Source organism: Heterodontus francisci, chromosome 21 (assembly GCF_036365525.1).
Source record: "Heterodontus francisci isolate sHetFra1 chromosome 21, sHetFra1.hap1, whole genome shotgun sequence".
Taxonomy (NCBI): Eukaryota; Metazoa; Chordata; class Chondrichthyes; order Heterodontiformes; family Heterodontidae; genus Heterodontus; species Heterodontus francisci.
This window is the reverse complement of record NC_090391.1, coordinates 80,517,908-80,541,936: the sequence shown is the minus strand read 5'-3', so window position 1 is coordinate 80,541,936 and position 24,029 is coordinate 80,517,908.

Sequence of the window (24,029 nt, the reverse complement as noted above, 5' to 3'; positions counted from 1 at the left end):
CCCTGGAACATACGCCCGCATTGACATGCTGCACAATGGAACTTTCAAGCATCGAGTCTGAAACATCTGTCTACTTTTATACACGTCCTTATGAAACTTACACCAGCTCAAATCCCACACAGCTACCTCCGCTTACATACTGTACAATGGAACTGATTGCAAGCTCGGCGCCGGATTTGATACCAGAGCTGAGATTCCAATTCCATATTCTATTTATCACAAGGCCGTTATCTTTCACCTCTGTCATCCTTCAGCTGCATTCCTGCCTCAGCCCATCTGCTGCAGAAATGCTCACCCATGCTTTGTTGCCTGCAGAACTGACTATTTTAATGTTCTCCTGGGCCATCACCCGTCCTGCACCCTCCATAAACATCAGCTCATCCGAAGCATTGTTGCCTGTCCTACATGACGCCTCTCTCAGGAGCGCCACTGTACTCACTGATGTAGACTGGTTTCCCTGCCACCAATGCCTCGAGTTTTCAATTATGATCTTCATGTTCAGACCCTTCATGCTCTCCCCCTGCCATCGGTATAACCTCCTCCAGCCTGAATCATTTCAAGAGCTCTGCTTTTCTCTGAATCCAGCTTCTTGTCCATCACCCACTTCCATCTCCACATCTTTCAGTCTTGCCTTTAACCATCTAACCCCCCAGGTCAGAATTTCCACCCGAAATATCTCTGTGTCTCCGGCTCTTCAAATCCAACCTTCTGCCAAAGAATTTAGTCACTCACTCCAACATCTCTTTGTTTGGCTCTGTGTCAGTTTTCTGTCCGATTCTTTTTCTTTTTTCTTTTGGGCCTCCTTATCTCGAGAGACAATGGATACGCGCCTGGAGGTGGTCAGTGGTTTGTGAAGCAGCGCCTGGAGTGGCTATAAAGGCCAATTCTGGAGTGACAGGCTCTTCCACAGGTGCTGCAGAGAAATTTGTTTGTTGGGGCTGTTGCACAGTTGGCTCTCCCCTTGCGCATCTGTCTTTTTTCCTGCCAACTACTAAGTCTCTTCGACTCGCCACAATTTAGCCCTGTCTTTATGGCTGCCCGCCAGCTCTGGCGAATGCTGGCAACCGACTCCCACGACTTGTGAGCAATGTCACACGATTTCATGTCGCGTTTGCAGACGTCTTTATAACGGAGACATGGACGGCCGGTGGGTCTGATACCAGTGGCGAGCTCGCTGTACAATGTGTCTTTGGGGATCCTGCCATCTTCCATGCGGCTCACATGGCCAAGCCATCTCAAGCGCCGCTGACTCAGTAGTGTGTATAAGCTGGGGGTGTTGGCCGCTTCAAGGACTTCTGTGTTGGAGATATAGTCCTGCCACCTGATGCCAAGTATTCTCCGAAGGCAGCGAAGATGGAATGAATTGAGACGTCGCTCTTGGCTGGCATACGTTGTCCAGGCCTCGCTGCCGTCGAGCAAGGTACTGAGGACACAGGCCTGATACACTCGGACTTTTGTGTTCCGTGTCAGTGCGCCATTTTCCCACACTCTCTTGGCCAGTCTGGACATAGCAGTGGAAGCCTTACCCATGCGCTTGTTGATTTCTGCATCTAGAGACAGGTTACTGGTGATAGTTGAGCCTAGGTAGGTGAACTCTTGAACCACTTCCAGAGCGTGGTCGCCAATATTGATGGATGGAGCATTTCTGACATCCTGCCCCATGATGTTCGTTTTCTTGAGGCTGATGGTTAGGCCAAATTCATTGCAGGCAGACGCAAACCTGTCGATGAGACTCTGCAGGCATTCTTCAGTGTGAGATGTTAAAGCAGCATCGTCAGCAAAGAGGAGTTCTCTGATGAGGACTTTCCGTACTTTGGACTTCGCTCTTAGACGGGCAAGGTTGAACAACCTGCCCCCTGATCTTGTGTGGAGGAAAATTCCTTCTTCAGAGGATTTGAACGCATGTGAAAGCAGCAGGGAGAAGAAAATCCCAAAAAGTGTGGGTGCGAGAACACAGCCCTGTTTCACACCACTCAGGATAGGAAAGGGCTCTGATGAGGAGCCACCATGTTGAATTGTGCCTTTCATATTGTCATGGAATGAGGTGATGATACTTAGTAGCTTTGGTGGACATCCGATCTTTTCTAGTAGTTTGAAGAGACCACGTCTGCTGACGAGGTCAAAGGCTTTGGTGAGATCAATGAAAGCAATGTAGAGGGGCATCTGTTGTTCACGGCATTTCTCCTGTATCTGACGAAGGGAGAACAGCATGTCAATAGTCGATCTCTCTGCACGAAAGCCACACTGTGCCTCAGGGTAGACGCGCTCGGCCAGTTTCTGGAGCCTGTTCAGAGCGACTCGAGCAAAGACTTTCCCCACTATGCTGAGCAGGGAGATTCCACGGTAGTTGTTGCAGTCACCGCGGTCACCTTTATTTTTATAGAGGGTGATGATGTTGGCATCGCGCATGTCCTGGGGTACTGCTCCCTCGTCCCAGCACAGGCATAGCAGTTCATGTAGTGCTGAGAGTATAGCAGGCTTGGCACTCTTGATTATTTCAGGGGTAATGCTGTCCTTCCCAGGGGCTTTTCCGCTGGCTAGGGAATCAATGGCATCACTGAGTTCCGATTTGGTTGGCTGTATGTCCAGCTCATCCATGACTGGTAGAGGCTGGGCTGCATTGAGGGCAGTCTCAGTGACAGCATTCTCCCTGGAGTACAGTTCTAGGTAGTGCTCAACCCAGCGGTCCATCTGTTTGCGTTCGTCAGTGATTATGTCCCCCGATTTAGATTTGAGGGGGGTGATCTTCTTGATGGTTGGCCCAAGAGCTCTCTTCATGCCATCATACATTCCTCTGATGTTTCCGGTGTCTGAGGCCAGCTGAATATGACTGCATAGGTGTTGCCAGTAGTCGTTTGCGCAACGCCTAGCTGTTCTTTGTGCAGTACTTCTGGCTGCTTTAAGTGCTGCGGATGTTAAATCGCTGGGGGCTTTCTTGTAGTTCAAAAGTGCAATGCGCTTAGCGGCTACGACAGGTTCCAGCTCTTCATTATGAGATTGAAACCAGTCTGCATTTCTCTTCGCACTTTTGCCGTAGGTGGTCAAAGCTGACTCAAAGATGGCGTCTCTGATGTGGGCCCACTTGGTCTCAGCATCCCCTGTGGGAGTGTTTTGAAGGGCTGTTACAAGTGAATTTAGAAATTTTTGTAACAGCTGTGGGTGAGAAATTCTGCTCGTGTTGATGCGCGGGTGGCCCTTCTGCTTGGAATGATGCAACTTCTTTGGTCTGAGTCTAACCTTGCTGCACACCAGGGAGTGGTCGGTGTCGCAGTCCGCACTGTGGAAGCTGCGTGTGATTTGAACACTGTTTAAGGCGGCTCGCCTTGTGACAATGAGGTCTAGCTGGTGCCAATGACGTGATCTTGGGTGCCTCCATGAAACCTGGTGACAGGGTTTAGTGTGAAAGAACGAGTTGGTGATGCAGAGGTTATGATAGGTACACAACTCAAGCAGTCTCTGCCCGTTCTCATTCATCCTTCCAACGCCATAGCGCCCAAGGCAGGAGGGCCATGAGTCATGGTCGGCCCCAACCCTGGCATTAAAGCCCCCCAGCAGGAATAGGTGTTCGGTGTTGGGGATGCTGCTAATGATGTTATGGAGTTGTTCATAGAACTGGTCTTTAGCTTCAGGTGCGGAGCAGAGTGTTGGAGCATAGATGCTGAGTAGGTGTACTGGACCAGAGGTGGTGAGCAGTCGGATGGACAGTATGCGTTCCGAACCATTTGAGGGAGGCTCTATCATGCTGAGCAAGGAGTTTCTGATGGCGAAGCCCACTCCATGCTGTCTTGGTTCTTCAGGATCCCTGCCCTGCCAGAAGAAGGTGTAGTCTTGCTCTGCTAGAGAGCCACTCGCGGGGAGGCGAGTCTCCTGAAGTGCTGCAATGTCCACATTGAATCTACTGAGCTCGTTGTTAATGATGGCGGTCTTCCGAGAATCGTTGATTTGTGTAAGGTCTTCCGATAGGCCAGGACACATAGTTCTGACGTTCCAGCTTGCAAAGCGAAGGGCTGGTACCTTCTTTCCTTTTTCCATGTTGTTTGGTGCGGTGTATCAGTCCACCTTTCGGGCAATGACCCTGAGCTCCAAGCACCCATTGAAGCAGGCAGACTGTGGCGGGACAGAACCTTATTGACCGGGGGCTGCCCGGTTTGAGGCGGGCGGTAGCTGTCCAGTGAGGTGCAATGACCTCTCCCACCGACAAAGGCAACCCGTGGCGCCCAGTTTCTACGCCAATTTATCTGGACTTATAACCCGTAACTGCTGCCTTCCGTGTTGTTTTAGTCGCTGTGAGGCAACTATGGAGTGACCTCTCCATGGCGCATGCCTGGGCAAATTTATGGGGGTTGAGAGTTGCCCAGTCGTCAAAACCCCCCTCTCGGCCTTTCTGGTGGGGTCCAAAGGAGTGCAGGACACGACGTTTGGCACCAGTATGGCTGCAGGAACTGCCGGAAACATGCCAAAGGTGACACATGACCGCCTACGGGGTTCCACTCCGGATTTTCTGTTAGAGTTTACTCCCTTAGCCTTGGTCTCTCCCGAGACGCCCACAAGGCAGTGGGGTTGTTGGGGCCCCTACACAGGTGTAGGATGGTGCCGGTGGGAGGAGGGGATGCAAGGGGGAGGGGTAGAGGGAGGGGGTGGGGGGGTGCAGGGTAAGGGGGTGCGGGGTGAAGATGGTGCGAGGGGGGGCGGACTGGGACGGGGTTGTGAGGGGGTGAGCTGAGAGGGTGGAGCAGGGAAGGGGACGGGGGTGGGGGGGTGGAAGGGGGGTAAAGGGGGGGGGGAGTGGGGGTGGAATCTGGTGCAGGTAATAAGCCATTTCCTCAGTGCCCACCATCGACGTCCGGAAAGCTCATCCACGTCCTTCGGGAGGTGAAGCATCATTTGGCAGACTTAGAGGTGATTACATTTGCTCAGGGTTTTTTTTTTGCAGTGGTTTAAATAAAGGCATGCAGCATTGCCGACAGTGCGCTGCAGATGCTCTCCGAGCCATCTCCCGCGGGCGCTTTGAAGTTGCGGCCGGGGGGGCCGTTCGTGGATATTTTGGGTGTTCGGGGCACCTTTTCACAGGACTTCTCTCGGGTCCCGCAGCTCCTTCTTCACCTCAATGGACTTACCGCATGCCGTGGCTGCAGACACTCTGGACTGTGAAGACAGCAGGATCGGAGATTGAAGTATCGGCAGCTGTGCTCGTCAGTTTCATCCGGATCTGTCCGGATCTGTCCGATTACACTCCTGATAATCTCTTTGTAATGTAGGTGTTTACTGAAAGTTATGTCATAAAAAGTTCTTGTTGCTTAATTGTGCCCGTGTCCTCTCTCTCTCTGCACACCACCCCCATCCAGCCCCAGATCCCTCAGCGCCCACCATCCTCACCCCCACTACCTGAATGAAATTACTGGTTTGAGACACCCAGGAACAAATGACCTATATTACCACTTTTCTGAGCAGATTAGACATTTCACTTTTATGTTTTTGTAAAAACGGTGAAGAATTTGTTCACCTGCACACAGGACCCCGACATCCATACTGTCAGTCAGAGACGAATTCAATGTGAATAAGCTGCAGTTCTGGAGCTGCAATTCGTTTCCTTCACATTGGACATCATTCACCCAGACGGGTCCTTCACTCTTTCCATCCTTTGAATAGTTATAACTGGCTGTCGCTTCACCGCAGCCCAGCTTTGTACAGACCACGTTGGCATCATTCAGGGTCCAGTGTCTATCCTGCAATCTCCCCCAGCTGCCAGTGCAGTAAATCTCCACTCGCCCATCACAATGGCTTGCCCCGTTAGTCAGCCTCAGTGACCAATTTTCATCTACAGTATGAAACACATTGAGAATGATGAAACTGAAGCAAAATATCTCATAACTTACTGCCACCAGAAAAGTTATTAATTTTAATGGTTACTGTTTCTGTCATCATTGTTCAGACGGCTTGTCAGAAGATATTCTTCACCATTACGTTTTCTCAGTAAATACATTTTAATGACATATTAATGACACTGACTAAATTGAGCAAAAAAGGTAAAATGAACTGTGGTTGAGCGCGGCAAATACCGCCTATTGATAAGTGATGAGACCGAAGGGAGGAGCAGGGGCTCTAAATGGCTCCTGACAGATGACAGTTCCTTTTATTCCATATGGAGAGAAACAGACAAGTTTAAGTTGACATAATGCATCCGATGAAGTCTCAAATTACCTCACAAGCAATGAAACACTTTTGATTTGTAGTCACTAATGCTGACAGGTGACTGACCCGAGGGACTGAAGGTCGTTCCCCTCTCCACATGTACTGATATTTCCTGCTCTCGCCCTGGACCTGAAAATATCATCAACGATTCTTCAAATTTCGCCTCTTTATCTTCACATGGTTCATCTTCAACTCTTCCATTCCCTTCCTCAACATCACTGGCTCTGATTCTGGAGATAGGCTATTAACCAGTATAAATAGTTACTCCAGTGACCCTCACAGTTACCTTTTCTATGATTCCACATACCCCGATTCCTCTAATGACACTGTCACATTCTTCCACTTTCTCGATCTGCATTGTATCTGTCTGGTGATGCAACCTTCCATACCAGTGCTTCCAGATATGTCTTCCTTTTTCCTCAAACAAGGACTCTCCTCACCTCATCATCCACCCACCATGGTTGATTGGGCCCTCAAGCACGTCCATTCCATTTTCCATACTTCTGCTTTCACCCTTTCCCCCCTCCCAGAACCATGATAGGATTCTGTTTCTCCTCACCTTCCATTCCACCAGCTTCCATACTCAATAGATGATCTTCCACCATTTCTATCACCTTGAATGTGATGCCACGAGCAAGCACATCTTCCCCTTCCCTCCACTTTTAACATTCTGAAGGGACCATTCGCTCTGTGGTACCCTGATGCACTCTTCAATCATTCTCAACACCCTTTCCCACAGGAGCATTCCATGAAAGCGCAGGAGATGCTGCCACTGCCCTGTTACCTCTACCTTTCTCACCATCCAAGCCTCCAAGCACCTCTTCCAAGTGAAACAGCGATTACTTGTACCTTCACTGCATTTACTGTATTGACAGATCATAATGCTGTCTCCTTTACATCGGGAGACCAAACACAGTTGAGATTACTTTGCAAAACACCTTTGTTCACTCTGCAATCTTTACCTTCAGCTTCTGGTTGCCTGTCATTTTCATTCTTTATTCCACTCCCACACTGAACTCTCCCTCCGCTTTCTCCTACACAGTTCCAATGAAGGTTAACATAAGTTTGAGAAACAGCACATCATCTTTCCACGGGCTTCTTTACAGCGTTTGGATTCAACACTGTGTTCAGCAATTTCAGGGCTGATTCCCTCCCCCTTTTCCTTCTTTTGGGACGATATTTTGCCTTCCAATGTAGACCTCCTCTATAAATGTGCTTTTTACTTGACCCATTCCATACCTTTTTGTCTTGCATTGTCCCTTTTTCCATTTAATCTCTCCTGTCATCTACCATATCACAGACGGTTCCTTTCGTTCTTTCCTTGTTTTCCCCTTTCATTATAAGCTGTTAAATCTCTATGTTCTGATGGAAGATCCGCAAACTGAAAGATCGATACTGTTACTCTCAACAAACATGCTGCCAGATCTGCTGAATATTTCCAGCACTTACTGTTTTTATTACCTATGTTTTAAATTGTGAAACGTGGGAGAACTTTTGTGTTGACGAATGTCCCACGTACAGTGATCTGATAACTGAACAGATAATCTGTTATATGAGGAAGCTGATTGATGGATAAATGTAATCCTGGAAACTGGGAGAATTGTAATTTACATCAAGTTTGTGAAATAACCAAAGAAATAACACATTGGTGAAATAACGAGATACTTCACTCACTCTCATTTTATTGCACTTGGTGTAATAGAAATTCAAATTTATCTCATTACTTATCTGGAAACAAGTTCACAGTGTTTTCTATTGTACAGCTGATCTTTGCAGAGAATTCCATGATAATTCATATTTTAACTGCCAACATTGATAACAGTTTCAATGCTCCAGCAACATCTCCATTCTATGGCAGTGGTCCTGAGAGCATCTTGCTGATTCTATAGCCCTTGAATAATGCCCCAGATTTACCCGGAAAGAGATATTATATGACGAGAAGTACTAACAACTGGACATTGTATGTATTCAATGTTTATTGGAGTGAAACTCTTGGATTCATTTGTAATCTGTAATAAACCCACAAACACGTCTTTGGATCTTAGTGTCAAAGGAAGCATGCGATCAGAAAAACTAGTGAATCAGCGACCTGTGGAAATAGTCAATGATGCTTGACAGTAGAACAGTTGGTGTATTTCAGTTCAATTGACTGAGATGACTCACCCGTACAGATGACACTGGCATCATTTTCATGTGAGCAGCTAAACTGTTCCCAGGATGAAACAGGACAATCCCACAATCGTGTCTCGTTCCCCCGACACCTGTAATTTTCCTTCCACACTGGACCGGTTCCCTTTCCAAAGTGAGCTCCTCTCGGGATTGAGTTTACTGCCCCACACTGAAGGTGCTCACAGACCACTTTGGCGTCTTCCATATCAAAGTAAAGGTCACACAGCGTCCACCACAGGTCTCCATGTAGCACCTCCACCCGGCCAGAGCATCTGTTCATCCCATCAACCAATCGAGGTCCATATTTCCCTGTATTGGAAACAAATCCAGATCCAAGTAATTTATAAATCATTCTCCGCATAGAAACAGCAAAATAGAGAATGGGTAAAAAGGTTGAATCTTATCTACCACGATCATCTATCCATACTTTACACAAATTATCTATTCAAAACAATTAAAATTACCACAGCAGATCAAAAGCAAAATACTACGGATGTTGGAAATCTGAAACAAAACAGAAAATGCTGGAAATACTCAGCAGGGCTGGCAGTATCTGTGGAGAGAGCAAGAGAGTTATGTTTCAGGTCTGTGTCCTTTCATCGCAATACTTACTACAGGGCCTCGTGAAGAAGTTAGCTGAACACTCAACAATTAACAGGTCTTCTTGCAAACGCTAATCGATTGTTGGTCTCTATCTCTTTTGTCTTGGAATATAAAACTCAGAAGGATGTGATGTTTCTGTTGTATCTGTTGTCGCTTTTGGGCACCGCACTTCACAAAACCATTGGCTTTGGAGGTGGTGCAGAACAGAGTCACTAGAATGACAACAATGCTTAAAGCGTTACATTATGAACGCAAGTTGCATAAACTTTGTTTGTAGTAGATTGAGTTTAGAAGAAGTACAGCTTATCTAGTTGATGTGTTTAGAATGTTTAAGGGGTTTGATAGATGAGCTGTAGAAGACTAGAAGAACGAATATAAAACAAGGCCAGTTAGGAGCTGCTTTTCTTTATGAGGGATGTGGGCATCTCTGGCAGATGTGGCAGTTATTGCTCAACGCTATTTGCCCTTGAAACCGTTGTCAGGCCCTTCATTTTGAAATGCACTTGTCCGCATACGGAATGTTCTTCTGCATCGCTGTAAGGCAGTTAGAGTTAAGGCAAAGTGTGCAAGCATTGATTGTACCTTTAGCTGCATCTGTTATAAACAGAGTGGGAAGTTTAGAATGTGGCAATTAGTGGGTAAGACTGAAATTTAGCCTTGACATTTAGAATTTAACTTGAAATTCAAAAAAGGTTGCAAGGCAGTTCACTATTAGCAGTTAACAGTGCAAGTCAGGTTGGTAGTAAGTAATCAATCAGCTGTGATTGTCCGAATGGAGATAATTACTGTGAGCTGGAAACTGTCGATACCGTTGCAACTTGAATGTGCCTGAAAAGACCGATGAGATTAAACTTCTGGTAAGGCACAGAGAGTAACCATTGTTCACAATGTTGATTGAATTCATTAGGAACAACGTTTGGAAGTTGGAATTTGCTAAGAGTAAGAATTAGGTGCAGAGGGGGAATTTTTTTTAATTCTTTCACAGGGGATGGGGTGCTGGCGAGGCTGGCATTTACTATCCATCCCTAATTGTCGTGGCAACGATGGTGGTAAGCCATCTTCTTCTACCGCTGCTGTCCATGTGCTCTTTCTCCACCCACAGAAGGGAGTTCCATGATTTTGATCCAGCGACAGGGAAGGAATGGTGATATAGTTCCAAGTCAGGATGGTGTTTGCCTTGGAGGGGAACTTGCAGGTGTTGGTGTTCCCATCCACCTGCTGTCCATGTCCTACTAGATAGTAGAGGGCCTGGGGTTGGATGGAGGTGCTTTGTTTTGCCTGTTAAGCTTGAGTAAGTGAGTGGAGTCACCGATTTAAAACAGCACCACTGCCAGCAGCAGCAGAGCCTATTGAGAGAGGCAGACACCAGACAAATAGAGGGGAAAACTCATTCAGTGAAGCAATTGTTCTGTCAGAGTATGAGCGGGCGTGGGGAAGTTGCAAATATGTATTAAGTTAATTGGTGAGTGCTTAGTGTTTTGGCGTTAGCTAACCAGTAAAGTAGCTTTCAAGCTAAAAAGCAACTGCACATAATTTTACCTCTAAAATAAAGACAGACTAAGTTCTGGCACAGCAGTTTTTTCTCTGGATATAGGAATTTGTGGGTAACTGAACTGTCCCGAGAGAACATGTCTGTAGTAGATGTCTCCACCTAGAAACTCTCTGGCTCAGGGTCATAGAGCTGATGTGGCAATTGGAGAAAATCCAACGGGAGTAAGAGGAGTATTGGACATAAAAACAAGAAATGCTGGAATCACTCAGCATGTCTGGCAGCATCTGTGGAAAGAGAAGCAGAGTTAACGTTTCTGGTCAGTGACCTTTCTTCGGAATTGACAAATATTAGAAAAGTCACAGATTATAAGCAAGTGAGGTGGGGGTGGGGCAAGAGATAACAAAGGAGAAGGTGTAGATTGGACCAGGCCACATAGCTGACCAAAAGGTCACGGAGCAAAGGCAAACAATCTGTTAATGGTGTGTTGAAAGACAAAGCATTAGTACAGATTGTATTATAGGAGTATTGGACAGTTTGCTGCATATTTCAGTCACACCTTGTGGAGAGCGGGAGGATCAGAATGAGTTTGTTGCAGCTTATAGTGCACAGTAATTGAACTCCAGATGTAATGGAGAACGAGGATATGCAGAAAGTGAATCTATCCAACAGGAACAATGTACTGGCTATTTGTGATGATAAGGATGAAGACTGTCAGAACAACAGCCAGAGTGTTGAGCATGATATATTGGTTTAGGAAGCTGTTCAGAAGGAGGAGGAGTGGAGCATAATGTGATACTTTTAAGTGATTCAATAATTAGGGCAATAAGAGTTCCACACAGTATTTGCCCAACTTGTGCGAAGTGAGGGATATTTCAGATCAGATTGCAAGAATACAGTGGAAATATCTAGTCGTTGTGGACCATGTAGGGACCAACAGCATACGAAAGAGTAGGCAAGAGGTTATTTTCAGAGCGTACCAGGAGCTGAAATATAAAAGAATATCTCAAGGATTATAATCTCTAGATTATTTTGCAAGCCGCTTGCACATTGACATCGGAAAAGAAACGATTCGGGAGATGAACACGTAGTTGAAGGTTATGATGTTGTAAAGAGGTGTTACATTTCATGCAACCCTGGCACCTGTACTGAGATATTAAAGAACTGCGGTGTTGGAATGCGTTTCACCTGAATCCGGTTGGGATCAGGGTCCTAGAATAAAGGATAAATAGGGTTGTTACAGGAACCTTAATCTAGTAAGTGGGTGAGGGGAGGCTGGTGGGTGCCGGGGTGAGGGGGTAGAGCACAGTTGTAATTGTAGCATATCTAGGCACTACAGGGGAAGGGAATATTGAAAGATGCAACATTTGAGTAAAACCAATTTACGGTTTTACATTACGTGCATTTGCGCTGAAAACAGTGGTTGCTTTCTTGAAAAAAGAGTTGTTAGAAATACTGTCACAAATACTGGAGAAATAATTGGAACTAATGGAAGCTGTCGGTTTATATGTAGTGCAGAACGGAAATGTGGGCAGGATCATACCAGTGATAGGTCATTACATGTTCCTGTTCTGGCTGTAATGGTCATTTAATTATATTCCATGATAAGACAGTGCACGCCATTGTTCTTGTCACTGATTGGTCAGCTATCGTGGCAAGTCAATCCATACTGCTGTTCTGGTCGTGGTCTGATGGCTGCACAGTAGGTGATGGTGCGTTTCTTCAGTAGAGAAAGCCAGATATTCACTGAGGAGCAGATCACTGTTAGGGGGACAATATGGTGTTTATCGCTCTCCATAGCGTCCCTGACACAGTGAATGGGACAAGCTTGCCATCAAGCAAGCTCAACTTAAAGACCACCGCATTGAATGGTCCAATTCCAAACTCAACCTCATCTGTTATGGACTGGCATGCAAGACACAGTAACATCATGAGTAAAAAAGAGACCACAAACATGCAAAAATGCAAAAAATAAATGCACAGATCTTCGTGAATGGCAAAGATACAAATAATAGCAAAGGATGACAAAACAGACCGCAAGAGCTACAAAACTTTTACAATAACTTCGAAATATATTGTCATTAAAAGCAATGTGGTCTCATTACAATGACAGTTGTGATATTATAAATGAAAATAAGGAAATGGCAGGAATTATACATAATTACTTTGCATCAGTATTTGCATGGACACAACTTTTATTAAGGTTTTCTGTTGCCGCAGTCGGCCAAATGCTGCCCTGACATTCAGGGCAGTCACTCTCAGCTGGAATACAGCTATATCATACATGTTTGTACAAAGGGTGTGATGAGGTCTGAAGCTGAGTGGTCTGAACAAACCCAAACTGAGCGTCAGTGAGTAGTTTATTGGTAAGTACTGCTTGATAGCGCTGTAAACAACACCTTCCATCACTTTGTTAATGAAAGAGAGCAAACCCGGGTTCGATTCCGGGTACTGCCTGTGTGGAGTTTGCAAGTTCTCCCTGTGTCTGCGTGGGTTTCCTCCGGGTGCTCCGGTTTCCTCCCACATGCTAAAAGACTTGCAGGTTGATAGGTAAATTGGCCATTATAAATTGCTCCTAGTATAGGTAGGTGGTAGGGAAATATAGGGACAGGTGGGGATGTGGTAGGAATATGGAATTAGTGTAGGATTAGTATAAATGGGTGGTTGATGGTCGGCACAGACTCGGTGGGCCGAAGGGCCTGTTTCAGTGCTGTATCTCTAAAACAAAAACAAAAACAAACTGCTGGATCAGTAATTAGAAAATTGCAATTGTCACACTGCTATTTAAAGAAGGTTATCGAGTGAACCGAGGGAATTATAGACTGGTTAGCCTAACAGCTGTTGTCAGGAAATTACTAGAGTGTACATTTAAAGATGGAGTATCTGATCACCTTGAAAAGTTACAGCTAATCACAGAGAGCCAGCGTGGATTTGTAAAAGGTAGATCATGCTTGATGAACATGATCAAAAATTTTGTGGAGGTAACTAAAGTAGAGGACAGGGGAACCTCAATGGATGTTATTCAGATGAACTTCCAGAAAGCACTCAGCAAAATCCCTCGTAACTGATTGTTGGCTAAAGTTGAAGCTCATGGAATTTAAGGAAAATTATTGACCTACTTAGGACGTTAGTTTCGTGGCAGGAGACAGACAGCAGGGATAATGGGCAGATCCTCTAACTGGCAGGATGTGATGGCGCCGTCCCACAGGAACCTCAACTATTCACCATATTTTTTATTGATTTAGATGACTGAATAGAAAGCCACACATAATTGACATACTCAGTATTGCCATTGAAAGAAACCATCAGCCGTATTGTAATCATGTATATTTTAAGCATAACTTAACAAAAAAAAAAGTCTCCATGACTATTTCAATATTGGTGAGTGTGAGGTGTCCAATTTGGACTTAAAAAGATTACAGTACTTTCTAAATGGTGAAAAGCCGGACGCAGCACAGGGAAAAGAGACTTCAGGGTCATGGGCAAGTACAGGAACGAAAAGCAAAACAGCCAATGGAATGCTGTGCTTTATATCTAGTGGAATGGAATACAAGGGCGTAGAAATGATGCTGCAGCTAACAAAAACTAGTCAGGCCCCATCTGCTGAAATGTTAAGCTATGGGCAATATGCGTTGGGAAGGATATGTTGACCAAGGAGAGTGTGCAGCTTAAAAGATGCGAGAATGTTTTTTTGGCTTCAAATGTTTCTGTTTTTTATTCATTCATTTGATGTGGGTGTCGCAGGCAAGGCCTGCATTCATTGTTCCTGCCTCGTTACCTTTCACAACTGGGTGACTTGTTAGGCTATGTAAGAGGACAGTTAAGAGTCAACAGCATTGCTGTAGGTCTCTGGTCACAGGTGTGGCCAGACCAGGTAACAATGGCAGATTTCATCCCCGAAGGATATGACTAAACAAGATTTTTTTTTTAATAACAATCGACAATGGTTTTATGGTTGCCATTACTGAGACTAGTTTTTAATTCCAGATTTATTAACTGAATTTAAATTCCATGAACTGCGATGGTGGGAATTGAACCAGCGTCCCCAGAATTAGCCTGGGACTCTAGATTGCTAGTCCAGTGACATTAGCACCACGCCATTGCCTCCCCTCATTATGAAGAAGGATTACACAAACTGTGGCTGGGTTCCCTGAAATTTGTATGAGTCATGTCCTTTCACATTCTCAGCCTATGTCTTCCAGATGCTGGAAAGTCTTTGGGAATTCTGCAGGTGAGCTACTTGCCACAGAATGCTGATCATCTGACCTGCTCCACTCGCCACTACATTATTGTGAATGGTCCAGTTCAGTTTCTTGTCAATGACAACACCCAGTAGGATTTGATGGTGGTAGTGAATTCACTGATTACAATAGCGAGGGGAGATGTTATTGTCTCTCTTGTTGGAAATAGTCATTGCCTGACACGGAGGTGGTGAGTGTGTTACTTTCAACCGATCAGCCCAAGTCTAAATAATGTCCGGATTCTTGATGTAATTGGGCATGAACTGTTTCTTAATCCAAGGAATTGTGAATGGAACTAAAGACCATGCAATCATCAGCAAAAAGCCCAACTTCTGACATTTTGATTGTGGGAAGGTAACTGACCAAGCACCAGAAGATAGTTGGGCCTCAAAGAACAATTAGGAAACACATTTTTCTATAACAACAGCGGCAATCTGGAACATTCCCTAACAGCGTCCAAAGTAAAGAGCTGTGGATGTTACATCTAATCTAAATTTTCAAGACTAATATTGATAGTTTTTTGTAAGCTCGGTGTATCAAGGAATCTGGTTCAAAGCCAGGTAAAGAGACTTGAAGAACATATCAGGTATGATCGAACTGAATGATCGAACAGGCTAGTGCAACTGAAAGCTCTGTACTGATAATGTGGATATGTGTCCGATCCTGTCATATTTAGCGGGTAAAATGCACACATTCTATAAAATAACTTTGTAATCTTTCACTTCTGGCCTGATTGCACTGAGCAGTGCTAGAGTACAGTCGTTCTTTTATACCCTGCCGTTCAGTAAGTGTTAACGTGGGCACAGTGGAGCAGTGGTTTGCATCACAGCTCCAGTGACCTGGGTTCTGTTCTGGGTGCTGTCTGTGCGGAGTTTGCACGTTCTCCCTGTGAGTGCGTGGGATTCTGCAGCGTTTCACCCGACAGCGAAAGACTTGCAGGTCGAAAATAAGTAGACCATTGTAAATTAAACCCACTGTGGGTAGGTGCTAGGAGAATGGTAGGTAATGCAGGATTAGTATAAATGGGTGGTTGTTGGTCGGCAGAGACTCGGTGGGCCGAAGGACCTGTTTCAGTGCTGTATGATAAGAATAATAACGTGGTCAGGGAGGGTCAGAAGGCTATTGTAATGTCGGATCATTCGTGGTGTTCAAATTAAAGTATCGAAACAGGCCAGTGCATATTCATTTAGTCAACTCCCAACTGTTGCAGCCAATATTCAATTCTAAATATACATTCGGTGCAGTGGTAAACAAACTTGTGAAAATTCTGCTTCTTGCAGAATAAATGTTAAGATTTAGAACCATCTTGTTTACCAGTAATTGCGGGTATTTTGGACCACATTGCACCAGACCTTCAGCAGTAATAGTAAACTATAATGACTAGTTTCTATATGAACCTTTCAGATAGAAACATGGGAATGCCACCTTTCTCAGTTTTCCAAATATTAAGCAGGAAGTTGTCTGCTTTTCAGTAAGTCTGTACTCACCGGAACAGATCACACTGGCATCGTTCCTGTGGCTGCACTCCTGCTGAGTTCCTTGAAAAAGACGGCAGTCCAATAATCTGGATTCGTTTCCAGTGCATTCAAAGATATCAGTCCGTACGAGCCCAGTGCCCTCTCCAAAATGGGCATATCTTGGCACAGACACGGCGACTCCACACTGAAGCTGACTACAGACCACATTGGCGTCTTTCAAATCCCAGTCAAGGTCACACACTGTTTCCCAGGTTTCAACGTACTGGATCTCCAGTCTGCCTGAGCATGGGGAGTCTCCGGATGTTAGTCTAGGAGATCTGTGATCTGAATAAGCGTATTATATCATAATAAGCATAATACATTAATAATCACAATAATACAAATATTTATATTTCAATACGCAGCTGATTAATCACAGATCTGGCAAAATTCTTCTCAGATTCTGTTCAAAACTGAATATGCTGGATTTCCTGTATCACTACTGCTTATAATGTAACAGAACTATCATGTTTAAAATATTCCTTTATTTATTCATAACTTCCCCAGTCGCCGTCACTGTAACTGAGAACCATGCACTGTATCAGCAGTTAGAACTGGGCAAGAAGTATTGTGTGACAAGAACTGGTGCTTGGAGTACTGTTGTTCATATTTAACATAAATGATTTCGACTCAGAAAGGGGATGTACAATTGTAATATTCACTAATGACATCTACTTGGATCAATAGTTGATACAAAGGCAGATTGTGAGAAAAATACTTTACATTAACGAAATTGTAAATGAATTTTAATGCAGATAAATGTACACGTGCACATTTGGGTAGGAAGACTGAGAAGCCATATTCCTTGGACAATGATAATCTAAATTGCATCGAGGAGCAATGGGACTTCGGGGTACAGATACAAAAATTAATAAAATATCAATACAGATTAACAAAGCTCTAGGAAATACAGAAAAAAGATTGTTGTTTATTTATGAGAGATATGTTGAAAGGGGAGTCACACCCAGCACAAGGAAAGATTTGGTGTTGATTGGGAGAAGGTTGATTGGGTGCTAACTAGTCAGTGTTTCCCTGCTTTTCCAGGCAGTGTGTAACTGAGCAACTTTGCACCATATCAGTTGAATCTTAGTGCTGTAACTGCTGTAACTGTACTGGATCAGCTTGGCTAGAGTTGTCGCTCGTTTCAGAGCACTGATCTTCAGTACTACAGCTGGAGTATTATCGGGCCCTTAACGTTTGCTTTGTGTTGTGTGCTTAGCTGCTTCTTAATGTTGTGTGCCGTAATCTTCGGAATGGACCAAACAATTGAACGCATTTGCACAGCGCTAACCCATTGACATGAATTATCACATAATACTTCTCACCTTTTGTCAGTCTGAATAACTACATTTAACCACACTTTGTTGATTGTTTTGTACCCAGTTTTCTACTGTCTGTCATGATCACCCTTCAAAGCCCTTCATATAAAATTAATTATCTTGAAACCACATTCACAGTTTTAAGTTTAAAAACTGGACAGACAGTTTATGACCAGCAAGATGCAGCAGTCAGCATATAATCATAGAATGTTCACAACACAGAAGGAGGCCATTCAGCCCGTTGTGTCCATGCTGGTCCTCTGTAAGAGCACCTCAGCTCGTCCTATGCTTCTGCCCTTTCTCCATAGCCATGCAAAGATGTTCTCTTCAGGTGCTTGTCCAATTCTATATTGAAAGCCACAATTGAATCTGTCTCCATCAGACTCGCAGGCAGCACATTCCAGATCCTAACCACTCGCTGTATAAATAACTTGTTCCTCATGTCACGGTTGGTTCTTTTGCCATCCACCTTATAACTGTGTCCTCTGGTTATTGACCTTTCTGCCAAGACGAACTCTTCTTCCCTATCTACTCTGTCTTGACCCCTCATGATTTTGAACACCGCTGTTAAATTTACTCGTAGCGTTCTCTGTTCTAAGGAGAGCAACCACAGCTTCTCCAACCTATCAATGTAACTGAAGTCTTTCATCTCTTGAACCTTCCTTGTAAATCCTTTCTACACCCATTCTAAAGCATTCACATTCTTCTGAAGTGTCGTGCCCAGAATTGTACACAATACGCCAGTTGAGGTGAACCCAGTGTTTCACAAATGTTCATAATAACTTCCTTACTTTTGTACTCGATGCCGCTATTTAAAAAGGCCAACATTCCATTGCCCTATTAACCACTTTCTCAACCTGCCATGCTGCCTTCAACGATTTGATTAGAAATACTCCCAGGTCACTCTTGGCTGCAGTCACTTTATAATTGTGCCCTTGAAAAGAGACCGGCAGCTAGCATTAAAAGAAATCCCAAAGTTTTCTCTAGACAGAGAAATAGTAAAAGGGTGGTAAAAGGAGGAGTGGGGCCGATTAGGGATCAGAAAGTGGATTTACATATGGAGGTAGTGGGTATAGTTGAGGTATTAACTGGATTCTTTGCGTCTGTCTTTACCAAGGAAGAAGATACAACACAGGCAATGGTTAAAGAGGAGGTAATTCAGATACTCGAGGGGTTTAAAATTAATAAAGAGGATGTATTAGATATAACCTGTTATAGATGAACTTACACTTTGAACATCCAAATTAGGACCAGGAGTAGGCCACTCAACCCCTCGAGCCTGCTCCACCATTCAATAAGTTGACGGTTGAACTGATGACTCTGCATTTCCACCTGCTCCCGATAACCTTCCACCCCCTTGGTTATCAAGATATCTACCTACCTCTGCCTTAAAAAACAAATCAAAGACTCTGCTTCAACTGCTTTTTGAGGATGAGAATTCCAAAGACTCACTACCCTCTGAGAGAAAGAAATTCTCCTCATCTCTGTCTTAAATGGGCGACCCCTTATTTTTAAACAGTGACCCCTAGTTCGAGATTCTCACACAAGGGAAAACATCTTTTCCACAACAACCCTGTCAAGTCCCCTCAGAATTTTATGTTTCAATCATGTCGCCTCTTACTCTTCTAAATTCCAGAGGATGCAAGCCTAACCTGTCAAATCCTTCCTCGTATAACAGGTCACCCATTCCAGATATTAGACCAGTAAACTTTCTCTGTACTGCCTCCAACGCATTTACATCATTCCTTAAATAAGGAGACTAGTACTGGACACAATATTCCAGATGTGGTCTCACCAATGCCCTGTGTCACTGAAGCATAGCCTCCCTACATTTGTATTCAATTCCACTCACGATAAATGATAACATTCTCCTTGCTTTCTTAATTACGTGCTGAACCTGCATGCCAACGTTTTGCGTTTCATGCACTAGGACGCACATATCCCTCTATATCTCAGAGCTCTGCAATCTCTCAGCATTTAGATAATATGCTTCCCTTCTATTCTTGCTGCCAAAGTGGGCAATTTCACACTTTCACACATTATACTCCATTTGCCAGGTCTTTGCCCACTCAATTAACCTAATTATATCTGTTTGCAGACTCCTGATGTCCTCTTCTCAAGTTACATTCTTACCTAACTTTGTGTCATTAGCAAATTTAGCAAGCATACCGTCGGTCCCTGCATCAAAGTCATTTCTATAAATTGTGAAACGTTGAGGCCCCAGCTCAGATCCCTATGGCACACCAGTCGTTACATCTTGTCAACCAAAAAAAATGACCCATTTATGCCTACTCTCTGTTTCCTGTGAGCTAACCCATCTTCCATCCATGTTAATACGTTACCCCCTACACCATGAGCTTTTATTTTCTGCAATAGCCTTTGATGTGGCAACTTATCAAATGCCTTCTGGAAATCTAAGTACAATACATCTCCCAGTTCCCCTTTATCCACAGCACATGTAACTCCCTCAAAGAACTCCAATCAATAGGTTAAACATGATCTGCCTTTCACAAAGCCATGTTGACTATGCCTGATTACCTTGAATGTTTGTAAATGCCCTGCTATAACATCTTGAATAATAGCGTGTAACATTTTCCCTAAGGAAACTAATTGGCCTGTAATTTCCTTTTGCTGTTTCCCTCACTTTCTGACTAAAGGAGTTGCATTCGCTATTTTCCAATCTAAATGAACCTTCCCCGAATCTAGGGAATGTTGGAAAATTAAAATTAATGCATCAACTACCTCACTTGCTACTTCTTTTAACACCTTAGGATGAAGTACATCAGGTCCTGGGGACTTGTCAGCCTGCAGCTCCAAAAATTTGCTCAGTTCCTTTTCCCTGGTGTTTGCAATCTTCTTGAGTTCCTCCCTCCCTTCCATTTCCTGACTTACAGCTAAAACTGGGATGTTACTTTTATCTTCAATAGTGAAGACCGATGCCAAACATCTGTTCAATACATCTGTCATCTCCTTATTTTCCATTATTAATTCCCCAGACTCACATTTAATAAGGTCAACGCTCACTTTGTTACCTCTTTTCTTTTCTTGTTTTTAAATGTATGTATATGTATGTATATATATATATATATATATATATATATATATATATATATATATATAAATATATATAAATATATATAAACTCTTACTATCTCTCCTTATATATCTATCTCGCCTTCTCTCGTCCTCTAATGTTACCTGCCTTATCAATCTTTTCGTCATCGTTTGGTTTTTAAAAAAATATTCTGTCCAGTCTTTTGACCTGCCTCCCATCTTTGCGCAATTATAGGCTTCTTCTTGAAGTTTGATACGACCTTTGGCTGTTTTACTTACTCACGGATGGTGGGACACACTCTTGGAATGTTTCTTTCCCGTTGAAATATGTGAAATTGTGTGAATATCTGAAATATTCCCTGAACTATCTGCCAATGCATCTCTATTGACCTATCCCTTAACCGGATTTGCCAGTTCACTTTAGCTAGCTCTGCATTCATGTCCTCATAATTGCCCTGATTTAAGTTTAAAATATTAGTCTTGGACCCACTCTACTCTCCCTCAAACTGAATGTAAAATTCAATCATATCATGATCGCTGCTACCAAGGGGCGCCTTAACTGTGTGGTCATTAATTATTCCTACCTCATTGCGCAATACCAGGTCGAGTATAGTCTACTCTCTGGTTGGCTCCACAAGTTATTGTTCCAAGAAATTATCCCGAAAATATTCCATGCAGTTCTCATCTAGGCTATCTCTGCCCATCTGATTTTTCCAGTCTAAATGTAGGCGAAAATCCGCCCCTAATTATCACTGTACCTTTCTGACAGGCTGCCATTATTTATTCATTTATACCCCCTCCCACAGTGTGGTTAATGTTAGGTGGCCGAGACACCACTTCTGACAAGTGACTTCTTGCCTGAATTATTTTTCATCTCTACCCGAACAGCTTCTACATCCTGGTCTCCTGAACCTAGGTCATCGCTCACCATTGTGCTAATACCATCATTAATTAACAGAGCTACCCCTCCACCTATTCCTAGCTTCCTGCCCTTCCTAAATGCCATGTATCCTTCAATATTCAGGTCCCAGTCTATATATATAAATGAACTAAACCTTGGTGTACAGGGCACAATTTCAAAGTTTGCAGATGATACAAAACTTGGAAGCATAGTGAATTGTGAGGAGGATAGTGCAGATCTGCAAAAGGACATTGACAAGTTGGTGAAACGGGCAGTTGGCGGATGAAGTTCAATGCAGAGAAATGCGAAGTGTTTCATTTTGGTCGGAATAACATGGAGATAAAATATAAAATGAAGGGTTCAATTCTAAAGGGGTAACAGGAGCAGAGGGACCTTGGTTTAATCGTGCATAAGTCATTGACGGTGGCAGGGTAGCTCGAGAGAGCGTTTAATACAGCGTACACTGTCCTGGACATTATAAATAAGTGCATAGAATAAAAGAGCAAGGGAGTCATATTGCACTTGAATAAGACGCTAGTTCGGCCTCAGATGGAGAATTGCATCCAGTTCTAGGCGCCACACCTGAGGAAAGATATGAGGGCATTGGAGAGAGTACCGAGACTTTTCATGGAAATGATTCCAGGGATGAGGAATTTCAGTTATGAAGATAGGTTGGAGAAGTTAGGACTGTTTTCCTTGGAGAAGAGAAGGCGGAGAGGTAATTTGATAGAGCTATTCATAATAATGAGGGTTCTGGACAGTGAAGCTAGAAGGAAACTTCTTCTACTGATGAAAGGATCGAGAATAAGAGGGCACCAAGTTAAAGTATTTGGTGAAAGAAGATAAAGTGACATGAGGAAAATCTTTTTCATGCAGCGAGTGGTTCAGATCTGGAATGATTGTCTGAGATCGTGGCAGAAGCTGCTTCAATTGTCGCATTCAAAAGGGAATTAGACAGTTATATGAAATTGAAGAATGTGCAGAGTGATGGACAGAAGGCAGGGGAATGGAAATGAGTGAACTTCTCTTTCAGAGAGCCCATGCAGACATGAAGGGCCGCATAGCCCTCTTCTGCACTGTAACAGTTCAGTGATTCTGTGATATTGCCTCTCCTCCGTGTTCCAACCAGAATGTATCAGTTCACAGTTCTCTGCGTTAAATTTCATCTGCCACCCGTCCGCCCATTTCACCAGCCTTTCTTTATCCTCTTGAAGGATATCACTATCCTCCTTACAGTAACTGGCCATGAATTCAGGAAAACTCGCCGCTTTTCTTCGAATAGTTCAACTGTGTTGAGTTTAATCGTTGCAACTGCTTCCTGAATTATCTTAGCTCTTTTGTTTAATATTCTGTGAATTTCACTTTTTCAATATTTAAATGGCAATGCGCAGGCAGCCGTGGGATGTTACAGAGCAGTTTCCTCTTGTGATACCCACAATAACTGCGGACCCATTACTTTGGCTCCCCGAGGCTGAGAATTCTGCCTCCCTCCCTCCTCTGCTCCCCAGTCTCAGCTTCGCAATCTGTGTAATATATCAGATCTGAGGCCAAGCGATCATTGCGGGTGGACAGCCGGGCTGACAGTACATGCCCGGTAGCGGCAGCTGGGTTGATGAATGGAGAGTTGGATTGAGATTGTGACATTTCCAGCGGTTCAGATCATTCACTGCGGCTTTAGGGAAAATCTCAATGCAAACTGCTCTGTCTGTATTGTAAATGTGCTGAGTATCAGGTATTTGTTGCTCCCAGTGGAGAATGTTTCTTCAATATAGTACTAATGATATTATTTTAAATAGTGATCCGAATATTAACATTAATTCCAACCGGAGTTTAATGGAATTATTATAATCTGACTTTCCGGGTAGGGCCCATCCCGGATTTCTTTACTTTCACTTCTTCCTGGATTCATTAGCTGCGGCGGGAGATGAGAAACTGAGAAAGAATTTTACCTGAGCTGATGACGCCAGCATCATAGACGTGTGACCAGGAATAGTGATCCCATTGATATGATTTGCAGTCCCGCAGAGCGGCCTCAGTCCCGCTGCACTCTACATCATCCGTCACAATGGGTCCGGACCCTTCCCCAAAGTGAGCTTCACCCGGTGCAGAGACCGCGGTCCCGCAACCCAGCTCCCGACACACAACAGCAGCGTCCAGCAGGTCCCAGTAGGAATCCCACACAGTCCCCCACTGTCCCCTGTAGTGAATCTCCACTCTCCCAGCGCACCGACTGCCACCATTCACTAATCTCAGCTTCACCTTCTCTGTAAAAGATCAGAAATATTATCAAGCGTTCATATTGCGTTAAACCCACAGATTCCCAGCGCACGGACCCTCCCCATTAACCAGGCATGAATTGATAGGAACATCCGTCTACATTCAGAACCCTAATAAAACCCGGTGGAAATATTACACATGATAAAAAAGAAACGGTAATACTAATACACAGTGCAAAGGAGCAGGGAGCCGGGAGACAGCCGGATATTCCCACCAACACAACGGCTCCAAAGGGAACGGGGTGTGTTCAGGCTCAGAATATATTTA